Source organism: Mobula hypostoma, chromosome 1 (genome assembly GCF_963921235.1).
Source record: "Mobula hypostoma chromosome 1, sMobHyp1.1, whole genome shotgun sequence".
NCBI classification, from domain to species: Eukaryota; Metazoa; Chordata; class Chondrichthyes; order Myliobatiformes; family Myliobatidae; genus Mobula; species Mobula hypostoma.
The window spans coordinates 223,680,818-223,696,086 of NC_086097.1; positions in this window are offsets into that span (position 1 = coordinate 223,680,818).

Consider the following 15,269-nt stretch of genomic DNA (forward strand, 5'->3'; position numbering starts at 1 on the left):
ATCTGAGGAAAGACATCCTTGCCATAGAGGGAGTACAAAGAAGGTTCAGCAGATTGATTCCTGGGATGGCAGGACTTTCATATGAAGAAAGACTGGATGAACTAGGCTTGTACTCGTTGGAATTTAGAAGATTGAGGGGGGGATCTGATTGAAACGTATAAAATCCTAAAGGGATTGGACAGGCTAGACGCAGGAAGATTGTTCCCGATGTTGGGGAAGTCCAGAACGAGGGGTCACGGTTTGAGGATAAAGGCGAAGCCTTTTAGGACTGAGATTAGGAAAAACTTCTTCACACAGAGAGTGGTGAATCTGTGGAATTCTCTGCCACAGGAAACAGTTGAGGCCAGTTCATTGGCTATATTTAAGAGGGAGTTAGATATGGCCCTTGTGGCTAGGGGGATCAGAGGGTATGGAGGGAAGGCTGGTGCAGGGTTCTGAGTTGGATGATCAGCCATGATCATAATAAATGGCGGTGCAGGCTCGAAGGGCCGAATGTCCTACTCCTGCACCTATTTCTATGTTTTCTATGTTTCTATGTTTCCTTGTAACTCAGGTCCTCTAGATCCGGCAACATCCTTGTAAATGTTCTCTGTACTTTTCCAATAGCTCACACATGTCTGCATTAAATTCCATCTGCCATTTTCAGCCCATTTATCCAGCCAGTACAGATTCCGCTGCAAGCTCTGATAGTCTTTTTCGCTGTCCAATACAACCCAATCTGGGAGTCATCTGCAAATTTGCTGATCCAGTTAACCACATTATCATCCAGATCATTGATCTAGATGACAAACAACAACGGACCCAGCAATGATCCTTGAGGCACTCCACTAGTCACAGGCTTTTAAACCATCTACTACCACTCTCTGGCTTCTCCCACAAAGACAACGTCTAATCTAATTTACTATCTCATTTTGAATGCCTGTTGATTGAATCTTCTTGACCAACCTCCTATGCGGGACTTTGTCAAATGCCCTGCTAAGGTCCATGTGAACAACATCCACTGCCATCAACTTTCCTGGTAACTTCCTTGGAAAACTCTATAAGATTGTTTAGACATGACCTACAACACACAAAGCCATACTGACTATGCTTAATCAGCCCCTGTCTATCTAAATACTCATATATTCATTCCCTTAGAATACCTTCTGACAACTTTCCCATTACTAGTGTCAGGCTCACAGGCCTATAATTTCCTGGTTTATTTTTAGAGCCTTTCTTAAACAGCAGAACAATATTAGCTATCCTCCAATCCACCAGTATCTCACCTAAGGATAATTTAAATATCTTTGCTAGGGCCCCTGCAATTTCTTTGTATTAAACCTTCCATTGCTCATTAGAAAGACAACTTCATTATCAAATGTAGACCTTGCTGTGAAAGCTTCAAATGTGGTTGCAAATTGAAATAAGATGTTTCAGTTTTGTTTTAAATTTAAAGAACAACATGACTACATAGCCCTAGAAGCCAGTAGTTTAATGATCATTTATATAAAATATTAAACGAATTCTCTCTTCCCTGACCGCCCCCCTCAGCAATGGGCAGAAGACGCAAAAACCTGAAATCATGTATCGCCAAGCTCAAGAACAGTTTCTATCCCACTGTTTTAAGGTTATTGAATAGTTTTCTTGTACAATGAGATGGATTTGTGACCTCTCAATTTACCTGACATCTTATTATATGGTTTTTGTCAGTTTTTCAGTCTTGGTTTGTCTTGTGTTTCTGTGATATCATTCTGGAGGAACATTATGTCATTTCTTAAAGCATGTGTTACTAAATGACAATAAAAGAGGACTGCATGTCCTCATAATCTAATCTAATCGAATCTATTGTCTACCTGCAGTGTACTTTTTCTGTCACAGTTCCCCTTCATTCTGCAAACTGTTATTGTTTTATTTTATATTACCGTAATGCACTGTTGTAATGAATTGATCTGCATGGACAGAATGCAAGACAAGCTTTTCAATGTCTCTCGGTAACTGTGGCAAGAATAAACCAGCTAACCAATTTAAATCCAAAAAATTATGTTACACAGTAGTAGCATTTACCATCTCTAAATTGTTCAGATGGAAACTACACGGAATAAGAACTAGTGCAAAAGGCAATTCACCTTATCCATATTCAGAAATGGGGCTGTTTACAAAAAGGTTGATCTTTTGGAAACAGACACTGCCGAGAATATTCCATTACTCAACTGAGGAATTTAAAGTTGTGCTGAGGAAAAAAAAAGTGTTGGTGACAAGTAATAGATAAATATGTTTATAATCTTGCTTCACTGAATTTTGCTTCTTCTTGTTTCGCTCTACCATTCCGCTGAAGGATTCATTCTGTCCCAAAATGCTGTTCATAGCCTGATCATGTTTCAAAAATCTGATTCAGATCATGCATCTGCTCCTGAGAATTTCCTCCTACAGTTCCTGAAACTTACTGTATATACTGTATGACCAATGATATTACCATACAGTGGGAGTAGTGTCTGCTCATGAGGAGTGAATATTGTGCAATGCTCCAATCATTGTTAAATTTAAAGACAACTGTTTTATTTAGTCTACAGTTCAAGTATTTTATAGCATAAACTTTTCCAGTTAAATGGTTGTGCAATATTTTCTTTTGAATATATCACTCACTATCATGTTATTTTAATCATGCCTGTAGATAATCTTAACTTGTTCAATATTACAGTGAATTTATTGCTCCATTTGTAAAAAAAAATGCAGGTCATGAAAGAAAATATTTATTTTTATTTTTGTTGTTCTTCAGTGTACATAATTCATGCATTTTGGGAAAGAAATGATAAAACAAATAATTTAAAACTTACATTTTGACTGCATGTTTTTCCTTAAAGTGTGACACTGTTGGAAGTTATTCCAGTGTGCTTAACGTTTTCTTGGGAAAAGCCATTCTGATGTGAAACTTAATAAATAAGAGTGATACCAAAATGATTCATCGTTTTATAATGAACACAAGGACTTGCCTTCAATTTATGATCAATTTAATTTCTCTTGTTCAAATAGATACTTGATATTGTTGATTCTAGAGATGAAGGGGTTAGACTATAAGGGGACATTGAGTCATCTGGGACTGTACTCTCTGGAATTCAGAAGAATGAGACAAGATCCTATAAAATTATGAAAGGGACAGATAAGATAGAGGCAGGAAAATTGTTTTCACTGGTAGGTGAAAATAGAAGCTGGGACATAGCCTCAGGATTCGGGGGAGTAGATTTAGGACAGAGAAGAGGAGGAAATGCTTTTCCCAGAGAGTGGTGAATCTGTGGAATTCTCTGCCCAATGAAGCAGTGGAGGCTACCTTAGTAAATATATTTAAGACAAGGTTGGATAGATTTTTGCACAGTAGGGGAATTAAGGGTTATGGGGAAAAGGCAGGAAGGTGGAGATGAGTCCATGGCTGGATCAGCCACCATCTTATTAAATGGCGACACAGGCTTGACGGGCCAGATGGCCTTCTCCTGCTCCTATTTCTTATGTTCTGATGCTTTCAAGATTTATAAAGGTCTTTACAAACATGAAAATTTAACTGACCATAATGGGAGTCTAATTAGATTGCCTCCAAAAACAAATGGCAGCATTGTAATAGGTGAAAATCTTTCATATGTTGCTTTCTATACAGGTAGCATGTCAACTATATGTTATCAACTAAACTACACGATTGCTGCATACAGTTAAATTAACAGCTGAGCACTTAAAGCACGCACATGGGGAGATGGTGTAGAAGGGAGGTTATACTGTGAGCAGTATGATCTCTGGAACTGATGCCTCAGTGTAGAAGATTAAGGAGAGCATGGTGTGTCCTCACCACTGAGAAACTATGAGGTCTTTCAGGCAAAGCCTCCAAGACAATGGGAACAGATAACCATGCCAATCAGGGGTCAAGTCATGAGGACCAGATGCAATATTGCAAGAAGTTTAACAGCTTCATGTATATAAAAATTGTCAGTTAAGGTGTCTTCAAATAGTATATCCCATTGCCTGTGCTACTAGCCTCAAATGCTGACAAATGTGATACATCCGTACAACATCGATTTCTCAAACTTCCTGTGATGCCCCCCTTCACCATTCCCCATCTCCTTTTCCTTATCTTCTTGCCTGTCCATTGACTCCCTTTGGTGCTCCTTCCCCATTTTCTTTCTTCCATGCCTTCTGTCCTCTTCTATCAGACTCCCCCTTTTCCAGGCCTGTATCTCCTTCACCAATCAACTTCCCAGCTCTTTACCTCATCCCTCCCCCTCCCCCTGCCAGTTTCACCTATCACCTTGTGTTTCTCTCTCCCCTCCCTCCACCTTTTAAATCTACTCCTCAGTTTTTTTTCTCCAGCCCTGCCAAAGGGTCTTGTCCCGGATCACCGACTGTACTCTGTTCCATCGTTGCTGCCTGGCCTGCTGAGTTCCTCCAGCATTTTGTGTGTGCTGCTTGGATTTTCAGCATCTGCAGATTTTCTCTTGTTCGTGATTGAGAATCTTTATGAGGACATGCACAGAGTAGTCATAAATACCCATGGTTATGACTGTGATCAAAGTCACTGGAGAGACACAGAAGCTGCTGAACTAGAAGTCTATTTGTCACAATAAGGCATCATTCTGGAGACGCTCTTGGTAGAGGCTCACAAACATTAAGGTATATCACACTTTATACCGTTAAGATCAAGGGTAACAGTAGGTGATTCAATACAATTTCAGTAGTTACAATAACATTGTTTACTTCTATACTTTGGGTTGACAAACGTTTCCTTTGAGATACATAGTGGAAGCACATTGTAATTGATAAGACACCTCTGAAAGTCCAAACACCTTTGGGAGAAAATGATGAGCACAGATATTCTAAAAAGTTTTGACAACAGAGCACCAGGCACCCACAATTAATTTTGTCAGGGCTGTCTCTGAGTACACAAATATCATAAGTACACAAACACTATTGATCTATTGATTGCCTATACCTGTGACAACGTTTGCTATGCTAAGTGACAACATCCGTCTGGTATGCCAGCCTGAACATGAGTCACAATGATGTAAATAACTTAGCCACATTGTCTAGGTTGATGCCAACCAATTAACACAACTCTATTGTCCTAATATTTGGCTTTTGCTTATGCAATCAATTTGTGGGACAGTTTAACTTCAATTTACAGCTTGCAATTTACTATAAGAACAGAAGGCTAATTGCAACTGCCCTGAACTTTTTACATTTACAGTAAGAACTGAAGACTGGTTCTTGTTTGAATTGTTATCTGCTATATCCACAGAGCTCCAGAACACACCCAGGCATAGATTACACATTCCCCAGTCTATTATTGATCAGACGCTGCATATGAACTCGATGTAATTAACTAGTAGTTAACTAGAGAAGCAAGCTGGAGGTGGTGGAGACAGCTTTTGCTACATCAGAGCAACTGCTACTGAGGCTGTGGCCAGCAGAGGAACTGAAACAGTATCTTGATAATACATCTCCATCTCGTATCAAACTCTCCCCTCATTACATGAGGTCTTTATGAACGGTAATGATGCAAGTGTGCATAATTTGCCGCACCATACTCACCACAACCTTACCCAAAGCCTTCTCCTTTCAAACAGACAAATATGACTGACTGGGCAGTGAGGTAGGAAATGAGCGGAAGTGAGAGAAGACAATAAAAATAAAACTGCACCGTCACTCACTTTAAACAATAGCCACCACATAACTTAGAAGAGTGTCATGCACTCACATCAACAGTGCTGAAATGTTTTGAGAGATTGGTCATGACTAGACTGAACTCCTGCCTCATCAAGGACCTGGACCCATTGCAATTTGCCTATTGCCACAATAGGTCAACGGCAGACACAATCTCAATGGCTCTCCACACGGCTTTAGCCCACCTAGACAGCACAAACACCTACATCAGGACGCTGTTCATCAACTGTAGCTCAGTATTTAATACCATCGTTCCTACAATCCTGAATGAGAAGTTGCAGAACCTGGGCCTCAGTATCTCCCTCTGTAATTGGATCCTCGACTTCCTAACCGGAAGACCACAGTCTGTGCGGATTGGTGATAAAATATCCACCTTGCAGACGATCAACACTGGCGCACCTCAGGGGTGTGTGCTTAGCCCACTGCTCTACTCTCTGTATACACATGACTGTGTGGCTAGGCACAGCTCAAATACCATCTACAAATTTGCTGACAATACAACCATTGTTGGTAGAATCTCAGGTGGTGATGAGAGGGCGTACAGGAGTGAGATATGCCAACTAGTGGAATGGTGCCGCAGCAACAACCTGGCACTCAACGTCAGTAAAATGAAAGAGCTGTTTGCGGACTTCAGGAACGGTAAGATGAAGGAACACATACCAATCCTCATAGAGGGATCAGAAGTGGAGAGGGTGAGCAGCTTCAGATTCCTGGGTGTCAAGATCTCTCAGGATCTAACCTGGTCCCAACATATTGATGTAGTCATAAAGAAGACAAGACAGCGGCTATATTTTATTAGGAGTTTGAAGAGATTTGGCATGTCAACAAATACACTCAAAAACTTCTGTAGTTGTAGTGTGGAGAGCATCCTGACAGGCTGCATCACTGTCTGGTATGGAGGGGCTACTGCACAGGACTGAAAGAAGCTGAAGAAGCTTCATCTTGGGTACTAGCCTACAAAGTACCCAGGACACCTTCAGGGAGCGGTGTCTCAGAAAGGCAGCGTCCATGATTAAGGACCTCCAGCACCCAGGGCATGCCCTTTTCTCACTGTTACCATCAGGTTGGAGATACAGAAGCCTGAAGGTACACACTCAGCGATTCAGGAACAGCTTCTTCCCCTCTGCCATCTGATTTTAAATGAACATTGAAGCTTTGGACACTACCCCACTTTTTTTAATATACAGTATTCTGTTTTTGCATATTTAAAAAAAATCTATTCAATATATGTAATTGATTTACTTGTTTATTTATTATGTTTTATTTTATTTATTATTATTATTATTTTCTCTCTCTGCTAGATTATGTATTGCATTGAACTGCTGCTGCTAAGTTAACAAATTTCACATCACATGCGGGTGATAATAAACCTGATTCTGATTCTGCTGATAGCTTGTGCTGTGGTGGACCTGGCTAAGGATTTTGAAGGAGCAAGCAATAGAGAAAAAAAAAGATAGGAATACAAAATATCACAGTTGCAAGAAATTTTAAGTAATAATAGAAAATAATGACGATATTCCTCTTCTCAAGCGATATACAATCGGTGGAAATGGAAAACAGAATATTGAAGAACACACAAGTTAGGGGCAGGACACCAGGTCTCTACAGCCTGCTCCACTATTTAATAAGCTTATGACTGATCTGAGTATATTCCCATCTACTCAAGTTAACCCCTCATAACCTTGCTTAGCTACCGCTGTTTTAAAAATACTCAAAGATTCTGTTTGCACTACCTTTTGAGGAAGAGATCTCTAAGTCTCAACCCCGTGAGGAATAAAATAAATAAACTTGCCTCTGCCTTAAGCGTGGAACCCTTATCTTTAAACAGTGACCTCTGGTTCAAGGTTCGCTCACAACATAAAACATCTTCTCCGCATCCACCCGATCAAGACCTTCCAGGATCGAAATATTTCAAACAAGTTCTGTCTCATTCTTCTAAACTTTAGCAGATACAAACCTAGCCTGCCCAACCTGTCCTCAACCAGGCTATTCCAGTTAAATATTCTCCGAACTGCATCATTAAGATTCTTCCTGATACAATATCAATACTGTATTTCAGATTTGGTTTCGTTAATGCCCTATATAACCTAGGCATACTCTCACAACACACATGAAAGTTGCTGGTGAACGCAGCAGGCCAGGCAGCATCTCTGGGAAGAGGTACAGTTGACGTTTCGGGCCGAGACCCTTTGTCAGGAAACGTTGACTGTACCTCTTCCTAGAGATGCTGCTTGGCCTGCTGCGTTCACCAGCAACTTTGGTGTGTGTTGCTTGAATTTCCAGCATCTGCAGAATTCCTTATGGAGGCATACTCTCCCTACTTTTGTATTTAATGCCTCTGACATTCTGTTAGGTCTCCTAATCACTTGTTACTTACAGCATATTATTGATCCAAGATACAAAACTGTAAATACATACTGAGAAATAAAGAGCAGTAAGATTAAAAGAAAAGTTTCAATGAGAATGACCAAAGGCCAACAAATATAATTTATATCAGCATTCAAGTGAATCCTGGGTCTGCTGGTGTGACGTATAATAGGATCATTTTATTAGTTGTGGGGCAGGGGTTAGCGCAGGGAGCAAAGATCATAGGTGGAATGTAACAGCCAGGAGAAGGAAAGAATGTAATCAGAATCAGATTTACCATCACTGACATGTATTATGAAATCTGTTGTTTTTTGGTCACAGTACCATTGCAATACATAAAAAATAATATAGGTAATAATAAGAACAATAAAAATAAATAAGTATTCCGTAAAAGAGTAAAATAGTGAGGTATTGTTAAAGGACCATTCAGAAATCCGATGGCAGAAGGGAAGAAGCTGTTCCCGTGTGTCTGAAAGCTCCTGAACCTCCTCCATGGTGGTGGTAATGAGGAGAGGACATGTCCTGGGTGGTGAGGAGGCTAGTGTGCATAATGGAGCTGGCTGAGTCCAAAATTCTTAACAGCTTTTATTGATCTTGTGTTTTGGACCCTCCATACCTGGTAGCAATGCAACCAGTCAGATAATCTCCAAGGTACATCTATAGGAATTTGGTGATATACCAAATCTCCTCAAATTCCTAACGATGTATAGCTGCTGATCGCTCAGTGAAGACCAGTGTCTGCTCTTTTCACTTCCCTTTCCTGAAGTCCACAACCAATCCCTTGGAGTAATTGGTGTTGAGTGCAAGGTTGTTTCTGTGACACCACTCAACCAGCTAACCTATCTCATCCCCGCGCACCATAGGATGAAGCTGGCCTCATTTTGGAAGTTGCACTGGTCTCCACCAAGGTGAATGAGATTTTAATTTTAGCTTTAAATGGGTGTTAGGATATCAGTCTGTTATATGCCTTGTTATTCAGCTCCATTGACTTCAATCTAAGTGAAAAGTGTAGAGGAGCAACATGGCTGGGTGGAACTCCAACCATAAGACCATTAGGACATAAGAGCAGAATTTGGCCATTTGGCCCACCAAGTCTGCTCCGCCATTAAATCATGACTGATCCTTTTCCCCGTTAAATGACCTTCTCTCCATAACCTTTGATGCCACGTTCAGTCAAAAACCTATTAATCTCTGCCTTAAATACAGCCAACGATCTGGTCTCCACAGTTGCCTGTGGTAATAAATTCCACAAATTCACCACCCTCTTACTAACCATGTTAATAATTTTCCTGCAATACCATAGGCTCTTAACTTTGTAAGCAGCCTCATGTGTGGCACCTTATCAAAGGCCTTCTGAAAGTCCAAATATACAAATCAGCTGCATTCCCTTTATCTATCCTACCTGTAATCTCCTCAAAGAAATCTGACAGGCTCATCAGGCAAGATTTTTCCTTAAAGAAACCATGCTGACTTTGTCCTATCTTGTCCTGTGTTACCAAGTACTCCATAACCTCATCCTTAACAATTGTCTCCAACATCTTCCCGACCACTGAGGTCAGGTTAACTGGTCCATAATTTCCTTTCTGCTGCCTTCCTCCTTTCTTAAAGAGTGGAGTGATATTTGCAATTTTTCAGTCCTTTGGCACCATGCCAGAGTCCAATGATTTTAAAAGATCATTGCTAATGCCTCCAAAATGTCTTCCGCTACCTCTTTCAGAATCCTAGAGTGCAGTTCATTTGGTTCGGGTGACTTTTGTATCCTTAGGTCTTTCAGCTTTTTGAGCACCTGATGCCGGTTTACTGCATGCACCCAAATATGAGTTTCAACCCCGTCTCTTGCAACACCCTGGAACTGTGCACAGTCATCCCTTTTAGCTCCCCACAGCAGATAGTTGGAGTGTGAACTGTATCAGAATTAAAGAGTACTCTGATGAAAGATACTAATGTAGAATGTAAATCATTTTCTTTCTGATACAGGCAATCAGTGGCCCACTGCTAACCAGCATTGTTTTATTTCAGATTTCCAACATTTAGATTTTTAAGTCAGTTTACGGACTCCTTTAATATTATCAATGAACAGGAGATAACTTTCAATTTAATAAAAATTAATCAATAAAACTCGTATTTCTAGAATAAAAACTTTGCTATTGTAAGCTTTGCACAGAGTGCTTTCCTTTCCATTAATCTCTAAGTGCTGACTCAATGCTCAAAAATGACAATATTTGCATTCAGTGTAGGATTTGCAACTATTTGTTCATCTTTCCGCATGTAAATGATTGGACACTTCACTGACACAAGAAACAAGAAAACAGGAGCAGCAATAGACTGCTCAGGTTCTTCAAATTTGCTCTATCAGTTTTTAGAATCAAAGCTGGACTTAACTTGTGACATTTTTCCATTCCCCTTGATCCATTGAATATTTTATCCACCTCCACTTTAAATACTTCTAATACTCCAGCTTCCACCACCCACCCGGGGAGAGCATTCCTGAGATTTGGCACCCTATACAAGAAAGAATTTCCACAGCCAAAGCACAGCAAACCAAGCCGAGTTGAGTAGAGAGTGGGGTGACAGAGGCAGAACCAGAATCAGAATCGGGTTTAATATCGCAGGCATGTATTGCAAAATTTGCTGTTTTGTGGCAGCAGTACATTACAATACATATTAGCAAAAGAGAAACTAAAAATAAGAAATATAAATAAAATATAAATGAGTAGTGCAAAAAGAGAGCAAAAAAAAAGAGAAAAAGGAATAGTGAATGGGTTCGTTTGTCCATTCAGAAATCCGATAGTGGAGGGGAAGAAACTGTACTCAAAATGTTGAGTGTGTGATGGTGGCAGCAATGAGAAGAGGACATGTCATGGTCATGGGTAATGAGGGTCCTTAATGATGGATGCCACGTTTTTGAAGCATTACCTTTTGAAGATGTCCTCGATGCTGGGGAAGCTAGTTGAGCGTACAAGTTTCTACGTTTTACTCCTGTCCTGTGCAGCGGCCCCTCTATGCCAGACGGTGATGCAACCAGTTAGAACGCACTCCACAGTAAATCTATAGAAATTTGCGAGAGTCTTGGTGACAAACCAAGTCTCCTCAAACTCCTAATGAAATATAAACGCTGTTGTGTCCTCTTTGTAAATGCACCAATATGGTGGGCTCAGGACAGGTCTTCAGAGATGTTGGCACCCAGGAATTTGAAACTGCTCACCCTTTCCAATTCTGATCCCTCGATGAGGACAGGTGTGTGCTCTCTTGACGTCGCCTTCCTGAAGCCCACATTCAATACCTTGGTCAATACCTTAGTGATGCTGAGTGTGAGGTCGTTGTTGCGACGCCACTCAATCAGCCGATCTCACCGTGTGCCTTCTCATCACCATCTGAAATTCTGCCAACAATAGTTGTGTTGTCAGCAAATATATATACAAGGTGTTTGAGCTGTGCCTAGCCACACAGTCATGGGTGTAGAGAGCAGAACAGTGGGCTAAGCACACATCCTTGAGGTGTACCAGTGTTGATTGTCAGTGAGACAGAGGTGTTGTTTTCAATGTGGTCTCCTGATGAAATAGTCAAGGATTCAGTTGCAGAGGGAGGTATGGAAGCTCAGGTTCTGGAAATTGTTGATTAGTACTGAGGGTATTATAGTGTTCAACACTGAGCTGTAGTCAATAAACAGCAGACTGATGCAGGTACAGTATAGCTTTTATCCAGGTAAAGTAAAGCCGAGTGGAGAACCTGCATCCGTTGTGGACATATTGTGGCAAAAGGAAAATTATAGCGGCTCCAGGTCCTTGTTTGGGCAGGAATTGATTCTGGCCTTGACCAACCGCCTCAAAGCATTTCATCTCAGCAGACGTGAGTGCCACTTGGCAATAGTTTTGAGACAGCTCACCCTGCTCTTCTTGGGCATAGAACCATAGAACCATAGAAACTACAGCACAGAAACAGGCCCTTTGGCCCTTCTTGGCTGTGCCGAACCATTTTCTGCCTAGTCCCACTGACCTGCACACGGACCATATCCCTCCATACACCTCCCATCCATGTATCTGTCCAATTTATTCTTAAATGTTAAAAAGAACCCACATTTACCACCTCGTCTGGCAGCTCATTCCATACTCCCACCACTCTCTGTGTGAAGAAGCCCCCCCCTAATGTTCCCTTTAAACTTTTCCCCCCTCACCCTTAACCCATGTCCTCTGGTTTTTTTCTCCCCTTGCCTCAGTGGAAAAAGCCTGCTTGCATTCACTTTATCTATACCCATCATAATTTTATATACCTCTATCAAATCTCCCCTCATTCTTCTACGCTCCAAGGAATAAAGTCCTAACCTATTCAACCTTTCTCTGTAACTGGGTTTCTCAAGTCCCGGCAACATCCTTGTAAACCTTCTCTGCACTCTTTCAACCTTATTTATATCCTTCCTGTAATTTGGTGACAAAAACTGAACACAACACTCCAGATTCGGCCTCACCAATGCCTTATACAACCTCATCATAACATTCCAGCTCTTATACTCAATACTTCGATTAATAAAGGCCAATGTACCAAAAGCTCTCTTTACGACCCTATCTACCTGTGACGACACTTTTAGGGAATTTTGTATCTGTATTCCCAGATCCCTCTGTTCCACCGCACTCCTCAGTGCCTTACCATTAACCCTGTATGTTCTACGTTGGTTTGTCCTTCCAACGTGCAATACCTCACACTTGTCAGTATTAAACTCCATCTGCCATTTTTCAGCCCATTTTTCCAGCTGGTCCAAGTCCCTCTGCAGGCTCAGAAAACCTTCCTCACTGTCTACTACACCTCCAATCTTTGTATCATCAGCAAACTTGCTGATCCAATTTACCACATTATCATCCAGATCATTGATATAGATGACAAATAACAATGGACCCAGCACTGATCCCTGTGGCACACCACTAGTCACAGGCCTCCACTCAGAGAAGCAATTCTCTACCACCACTCTCTGGCTTCTTCCATCGAGCCAATGTCTAATCCAATTTACCACCTCTCCATGTATACCTAGTGAATGAATTTTCCTACTAACTTCCTTTGCGGGACCTTGTCAAAGGCCTTACTGAAGTCCATGTAGACAATATCCACTGCCTTCCCTTCATCCACTTTCCTGGTAACCTCCTCGAAAAACTCCAACAGATTGGTCAAACATGACCTACCACGCACAAAGCCATGTTGACTCTCCCTAATAAGCCCCTGTTTATCCAAATGCTTGTAGATTCTGTCTCTTAGTACTCCCTCCAATAACTTACCTACTACTGACGTTAAACTCACCGGCCTATAATTTCCCGGATTACTTTTCGATCCTTTTTTAAACAACGGAACAACATGAGCCACTCTCCAATCCTCCGGCACTTCACCCGTAGACAGCGACATTTTAAATATTTCTGCCAGGGCCCCCGCAATTTCAACACTAGTCTCCTTCAAGGTCCGAGGGAACACTCTGTCAGGTCCCGGGGATTTATCCACTTTAATTTTCCTCAAGACAGCAAGCACCTCCTCCTTTTCAATCTGTACAGTTTCCATGGTCTCACTACTTGATTCCCTCAATTCCATAGATTTCATGCCAGCTTCCTTAGTAAATACAGATGCAAAAAACCTATTTAAGATCTCCCTCATTTCCTTTGGTTCCGCACAAAGCCGACCACTCTGATCTTCAAGCGGACCAATTTTATCCCTTACAATCCTTTTGCTCTTAATATACTTGTAAAAGCTCTTTGGATTATTCTTCACTTTGACTGCCAAGGCAACCTCATGTCTTCTTTTAGCCCTCCTGATTTCTTTCTTAAGTATTTTCTTGCACTTCTTATACTCCTCAAGCACCTGATTTACCCCCTGTTTCTTATACATTTCATACAATTCCCTCTTCTTCTTTATCATAGTTGCAATATCCCTTGAGAACCAAGATTCCTTATTCCTATTCAATTTGCCTTTAATCCTGACAGGAATATACAAACTCTGCACTCTCAAAATTTCCCCTTTGAAGGCTTCCCACCTACCAATCACATCTTTGCCAGAGAACAACCTGTCCCAATCCACGCTTTTTAGATTCTTTCTCATTTCTTCAAATTTGGCCTTCTTCCTGTTCAGAACCTCAACCCTAGGACCAGATCTATCCTTGTCCATGATCAAATTGAAACTAATGGTGTTATGATCACTGAAACCAAAGTGCTCCCCTACACAGACTTCTGTCACTTGCCCTAATTCGTTTCCTAACAGGAGATCCAATATTGCATCCCCTCTAGTTGGTCTCTCTATATATTGATTTAGAAAACTTTCCTGAACACATTTTATAAACTCTAAACCATCTAGACCCCTAACAGTATGGGAGTCCCAATCAATGTATGGAAAATTAAAATCCCCTACCACCACAACTTTATGTTTCCTGCAGTTGCCTGCTATCTCTTTGCAGATTTGCTCTTCCAAGTCTCGTTGACTATTGGGTGGTCTGTAATACAACCCCACTAATGTGGCCATACCTTTCCTGTTTCTCAGCTCCACCCATAAGGGCTCAGTAGACAAGCCCTCTAATCTGTCCTGCCTGAGCACTGCTGTAATATTTTCCCTAACAAGCAATGCTACTCCCCCACCTTTCATTCCTCTGCCTCGATCACATCTGAAACATCGGAACCCTGGAATATTAAGCTGCCAGTCCTGCCCCTCCTGTAGCCAAGTTTCACTAATTGCTACAACATCATAATTCCACGTGTCAATCCACGCCCTCAACTCATCCGCCTTCCCCACGATACTCCTAGCATTGAAATATATACACCTCAGAAGATTTTTACCACCACTCACAACCTTTCTATCAGCGGATTTGCTTAAACTTTCAACATCATTTATTTTCACCCCAGCCACACTGTCAGCACTGGCACTCTGGTTCCCATCCCCCTGCAAATCTAGTTTAAAGCCTCCCCAATAGCACTAACAAACCTCCCGGAAAGGATATTGGTCCCCCTGTGGTTCAAGTGTAACCCGTCTCTCTTGTACAGGTCCCACCTGCCCCAGAAGAGGTCCCAATGATCCTGAAATCTGAAACCCTGCCCCCTACACCAGTTCCTCAGCCACTTGTTCCTCCTCCAGAGCATCCTATTCCTACCCTCACTGGCACCTAGCCCAGGTAGCAATCCTGAGATTACCACCCTTGAGGTCCTGCTTTTCAACTTCCTACCAAGCTCTCTATACTCACTGTCCAGGACCTCTTCACTCTT